This window comes from Bison bison, unplaced genomic scaffold (assembly GCF_000754665.1).
Source record: "Bison bison bison isolate TAMUID 2011002044 unplaced genomic scaffold, Bison_UMD1.0 scf7180017864183, whole genome shotgun sequence".
NCBI classification, from domain to species: Eukaryota; Metazoa; Chordata; class Mammalia; order Artiodactyla; family Bovidae; genus Bison; species Bison bison.
This window is the reverse complement of record NW_011494755.1, coordinates 6,468,118-6,474,268: the sequence shown is the minus strand read 5'-3', so window position 1 is coordinate 6,474,268 and position 6,151 is coordinate 6,468,118. Positions and strand designations below refer to the sequence as shown.

General features: G+C 48.1%; 1 protein-coding gene and 1 long non-coding RNA gene across 6 annotated transcripts in view; one reads left to right on the top strand and one right to left on the bottom strand.

Moving 5' to 3' along the window:
- The window catches only part of LOC104991163 (paralemmin-2), a 517,429-nt gene that overhangs the window by 193,591 nt on the left and 317,687 nt on the right, over window positions 1-6,151 (bottom strand). The window lies entirely within an intron of this gene.
- Window positions 38-6,151, top strand: part of LOC104991165 — a 15,657-nt gene continuing 9,543 nt past the window's right edge. Inside the window, exon 1 of the long non-coding RNA XR_825576.1 lies at window positions 38-978. This is a non-coding gene — a long non-coding RNA (uncharacterized LOC104991165). The remainder of the gene's footprint in view (window positions 979-6,151) is intronic.

Sequence of the window (6,151 nt, the reverse complement as noted above, 5' to 3'; positions counted from 1 at the left end):
TCCAACGAATAGTAGTTTTTATTTACTGAGTCTTTTAGCTGATGTTTATCAAGTCCTTCTTGGACAGCAATGTTCCAAGTCTGGTTTTACAGCCTGTATGCATGTTACCTTGTTTGATCGTCACCATTCTGTTGTGAGATATGGACATACAGGAAGAGCACATGGTGCCTGGGTGAGGTCACGTCGCGAGCCTCCTCTCCCCACGGCACCATGCCAGAATTGGCAATGATTAGCATCTTTGTGGCACTCCTAGACCGGCAGTTGGTCATATGTACCCCTCTTGGCTTCCTCTTCACTACGCCCCTAGCAGGGGAGGTGCTAACGTTACCCACATTATACAGATGAGGAAATTGAGGCTTTGAAAAGTGACAAGCACGCCAAAGGTCATTCAGCCATGCCGCCGCAGCGCTGGGAAATCAGATGCACCTGACTTCAGAGCACTAAGCCCTGTGCCAGGCTGTCCACTCTGTTCACCCACAAACCACGGTCCCTTCTGCCTCCATTTCCAGACCAAAGAAGCTCCACCCTCAGCTGGCACAGTCCTTCAGTTGGGAGCCACGGTTGCCCCTACACCATCAGATTGCTCGGAAAATACCTGTGACTAAGAAGGAAAGAGAAATGTGGTGCTGGGACACTCGGCGCAGGGTTTTCATTTCCTCTTCTGGTCTGCACCTACATTTGGCTGAAGGGAAGCCTGCTGACCTTACATTTGCAGGTGGGGACCCACCAATGACTTCAACCCTGTGAACATTTATTTATATGCTGGGCCCTGCATAAAGCATTGATGCTATTCAGAGGTGTTCCAGATGTGGCCCCTTGTCCTTAAAAAAGGAACAGACATGCAAATAGTTTGCCAGCTCACAAGGCCTTCTGAAGTACAGAAGAGAGAATGATTAGATGCAGAGGAGACAGATGAACTCTGGCTGAGTATCGGGTGCATGGAAGCCTGGCTTGGTTGACTGAGTCATCTTTAAACAGGTAGGCTGAGAAGGGCCTCTGGGAGGACCGCCAGGCTCAGGGCAGGGCAGTACGGCTGGGCAGGAAAGCGGATGGTGGATCCTTTACCTAGAAACCCAGGTTGGAACCAGACTGGGGTCTAGATTGAGAAGATCTGGTCTTACACTTGGTAAAGATTTATCTTGAGTTCCAGTCTTAAACACCTTGACCAGCAAGGCCTCATACCTGAGAGGCAACTCAAGTGTTTCTTGAATGTGCTGGGCTTTAAGACAAAAGCCTGGAAAGGCCTGAGGCCTGAAAAACACTAATCCCACAGATCAGTACAGAGGACCAACAGATGCCCACTCCCTGCCCACTCTCTGTACTGAAAAGTTAAGAATGGATTCACGGGGCTATCAGACGCTCAGCATGGAGCAGAAGATTCATTCATTCACCGAATAGATATTTAGTGAGCACCTACGATGTGCCAGGCAAGGTTCTAAGCATTTGGGAAATGTCAGGGAATAAAAATCCCTGCTCTTCTGAAGCTTTAATTTGAGAGAAGCCCTTAAAAAATTATTTATTGAAGTTTAGTTGATTTACAATGATTTAAAATGTGTTAATTTCAAGTATACAGCACAGTGAGTCAGTTATATATGTATATACATGAGATGAGATGGTTGGATGGCATCACTGACTCAGTGGACATAAACTTGAGCAAACTCCGGGAGATAGTGAGGGAGGCCTGGCCTGCTGCAGTCCATGGGGTCACAAAGAGTTGGACACGACTTGGTGACTAAATACCACCACACATACTCTTTTTCAGATTCTTTTCCATTATAGATTATTATAAGGTATTAAATATACTTCCCTTTGATATATAGTAGGTCCTTATCGTTTATGGAGGAAACCTCTTAAAAACAGCATGCAGCCATTACTATTTTCCAGGCATAAGTCTATATGATCACCCACTTACTAACCCATCCAGTATTCACAACCACCCTATGAGATTGTACTGTTATCCGAATTGTACAGACGGGCAGCTGAGGCTCAGAGCTGTGACCTGACCCCAGGTCAAGGCTGTCAGCATGCTCTGGAGATGGCTCCAGACCCCTAACCTGCCTGCGTGTCCACAGTAGAAGCAGTTGTAAAGGAGGCTGAATTTTAGTTTCTTGGCTCACTGGTAAATGGCTGGGCCTACTTCTAGCTTCTACCTGCACCCCTTACAGAGTCTACACTTGACAAAGCTCCACATTTTTTGGGGTGAGGAGACCCCACCCCTGCTTTTAATCCCTCTAAGGCAGTGATCCTCAAAGTGTGTGACCCACTAATTTTCGCTCCTCCATGAGTGGTTATTCCTCTGTGATGAGGTCAGTCTAGAAATCCAGAGAAATGTTTAGAAACTTTCATAGCAATTTGTTGAATCTAATTAGAAAAAGTTGGTACCTATATTCTCCTGACCTTTTTATTCCATTTCATTTTTTTTAATAAAAAAAAATTATGCAAGTATTGTTCTGAGATGAATTGGAAATTTAAAGAGAAGAAAATAAAATCTGACCCATTGCCACAGCTGGTTAGAGAAGCATTGTTCTCGGGGAGTTCAAGTTCCCTGGGGCTGGGTGGATTGCATCTCTGAGAACAGAGAGACCCTATTGGCAAGGTCCAGGAAACATCTGGGTGGGTACTTCCTATGTGTCACTCTCCTTTCCAGTTGCAGCAGGTGGGTGAGTTTTGTGTTCTATTGCTGGGGGCAGAGGAGGGACTGTGGGAGAAGCTGCTTTTGGTCAGTGGTCCTTCGGGTCTTTTGCAAAAGCCGAAATTCAAGAAGGAGATGACGCTAGGCCTGGGCGGTGGTGCTGGGGTGGTGGGGTGTACTTTCCTCCCGGAGCTGGAGCTGGAGGAGAGGTCAGTTTAGCCGCAATGGGGAGGGAGGAGAGAGATGACAGATCACAGAGGAGAGAGATCACAGGATGCTGATGCTGTGTGTACACAGGGAACCTGGATGCTGAGTCCCAGGGCTCCCAACCTCTGCCTCGTTCTTGTCCCCAGGCCTGGCTCAGGAGCCATGCAGACTTTAGCCCCACAGGGACTGTAAGGGCCAGAACACCAGACAGAAGTGAGGACCAGGGATGGTGGGCCTGTACCCCAGTGAGCATGGCACCTTGGCAGGAGTCTGAAAATGGACTCCCAAGAATGCCCGGGATGGGGTGTCTGCCAGGCCAGTAGCACTGAGACTCAGAGTCCCCCATCATTTGATTAAATTAAGTGTTATTTCTTGCATAGGAGTTTGTGGACCAATATTGTTACCTGCTACCCTTTGGGGAATGAATTTAGGAATGACAGTGGATGGGAAAGATGCTAGCATGGGGGTGGGGGAGGGGATATTAAATGAGATCAGGCTCAGAGGCCCAGATGTGGGGAAGCAGAGGGTGTGGAGGGAGCCACAAGCTGTCCTCTCCGACCCAGACCTCAGCAGTGGAGCTGTCTGGCCTTTGTGACCAGCATCCCTTCTGCCTGGAATATTCTCCACGTGGTTGCTCTTCTAGTTTTTCAAGTGTCAGCTGAAGGTCTCATTTTTCTGGGAGGGGTGTGTGTGTGTGTGTGTGGGTGGGTGTGTATGATGAGGGGAGTGGCATACAGGGCAGAAGCATCAGGTCACAGGGCCTTGTGATTTGCAATCCTTCCACTGTTCAGTTGCTTTTCCGTCACCGTTTTCTCTTAGCCCCTAATTCCCCGAGTGTCCTTCTAGCTGTGTCAAGCTCCAGAGTTTTGTAGCCAGGATAGGAACCGGGTCTAGGGCCACTCTCTGAAAACCTGGGAATCTTGTTCTGTCACTGGAGGAAATCCTGAGATTCCTCTTGTGAAGACAGATGGCCGGCCACAGACAGCCTTTCCTCCCAGGCGTTTGAAAGTGAAACGCAGCTGCCCAGGCAGCCCAGCCAGAGATTCACACCTGCAGCCCCCGAGGCCGCCCCCCTCCAGTGCCCTTGCACCGACTGACTTCACATGCAGTCTCCAGGATTCAGGGGGTGGGGATCTGGGTAAGAGGGGTGGATGCTGAAGGCCAGATGAAGAGCTGGAGGCTCCTTTTTCACGAATCTGCATTGCCCACCCCAGCGAGGACACCATCACACCTGCCAGGTTGGCTGAAAGACAAACATCTGTCTTGGCAGAATCCTTATGCTTTCCTGTTGCTGATCTGCCTAGAAATCCCCAGAGGAAACCTTCACCTCAGAGGTTTGGTCCCTTTGACTCTTCTGAGGCTATAAACAGGAAGTGGAGAGAGCAGCTTAGGAGTGAGATAGCCTAAGAATCAAAATAGCCGCTGTTGATCTTCATTGTCTCCTGCAATTCCAGTTTCAGTTTCTATTTAGTGGAAGAGTGAGGTTTCCCAGCAAATCTAGGTCTCCCACAGCCCCCTGCCCCCTGACCCACAGCATAGACCATACCCCAGGGCCACAGGGGTCTCTGCGCAGACCCAGGAGTCTCTCCCTCCTTGGGAGCACTGCCCCTAAGGCCAAGCCAGGGAAAGGCTGCCAGAATTCCAGACCCCACAGTCTAGGTCCTAACCATCTTCCCATTCATTCATTCATTCATTCATCCAATAAATATGAACTGGGTCCTCTCTGTGTGCCAAGTGCTGTGCCAGACCACTGCACTGGGACTATCACAGAGCAAAGAGCCAAGTCTGTGATTTCAGGAAGCTAATAGTCAAGGGATGGAGACGGATACACACATGTCCCTGCCTACTGCAGGAAGAGCCCCGTTTGGCCCACCAGGCACTTCAAACTCATGAATTTAAACACAACCATGTCAGCTTTCCCTAGGACACTCATCCTCAGCTCTCTGTTCCTGCCAGAACTTCCTTAAGCAAGGAAGCAAAACCCCAGAGGGGTTTTAAGACAGAGCTCCAAATCCTTTGGTATTTCTCCCTTCAAGACATGGAGCCCTCCTCTGTGTATGGACTAGCTTTCATGACTCACTTTTTTTTTTTTTTTGTCCTTGAATATTTTAATGTTTAGGCATCCAGTCATTTGGCCTCATCACTCAGGACCATTATTAGTCGCCTGCACTTTTGTTTTGGATCAGTGATGACTCCTCTGCCCAATGTGAAATGTGTCCACCCTTTCTCTGGATTTCTTATTCAACAACAAATTACCAACAATCATTTGAGTCACAGGCACTTTGCTGGGCTCATTCACATACTTTTCAGATCTCTAAAGAAGAAAAACCTTTTACAAGGTGTAGAAATGGAGGCCAAAGTACAATGCTATGCATGGGAGTTTCCTGCCCAGTGAAGGGTAGAGTTGGGATTTCAGCCCTGGCATTTTAAATCTAAGACCAGTGCAACCCTCATGGACACAGCTTCTTTTCATTTCAAAATACATATTGGGTCACTTTTTCTTTCATTTCTATTTTGTGAGAACATTTAAGATCTAGTCTCTTAACAACTTTCAGGTATATAACTATTTTTGGATTATATACTCTCTCTACATATATAATGGCTTCCCAGGTGGCTCAGTGGTAAAGAATACACCTGCCACTGCAGGAGACTCAGGAGAAGCAAGTTCAATCCCTGGGCTGGGAAGATCCCCTAGAGGAGGGCATGACAACTCACTCCAATATTCTTGCCAGGAAAATCCCATGGACAGAGGAGCCTGGCAGGCTACAGTCCATGGCTGAGCACACACACACTCACAAATGTATATAATAATCATTTCCTATAATCACCATGCTGTGTGCCAGAGCCCGACTTGCTTCTAAAGACTAGAAAGTGGCAGAAGTGACACTGAGTGACTTTAGGCTACATTAGAAAAGGTGACACAGCTTCAGCCTGGCTCTCTCTCTGGGGATACCTGTTTTTGGAACCCAGCTGCTGGACTGTGAAGAGCCCCGTGCCACTTGCAGAGGTCACAGGTAAAATTCTGGCTGACAGCCCCAGTTTGAGGTCCCAGGGCACGGCAAAGCAGGAGGGAGCTTCAAGATGAGTAAGCCCCAGCTACCATAAGATCCTGAGCAAGAACCGCACAGCTGAATTGAGTGAGACAATAGTAACAATAACAAAGACAATAATGGCGGTAATATTAACAAATACTTGTTTTAGTTTTAAGCTACTAGCTTTGGGTGATTTGTACTACAGCAGTGGAGAAGGCAATGGCACCCCACTCCAGTACTCTTGCCTGGAAAATCCCATGGACGGAGGAGCCTGGTAGGC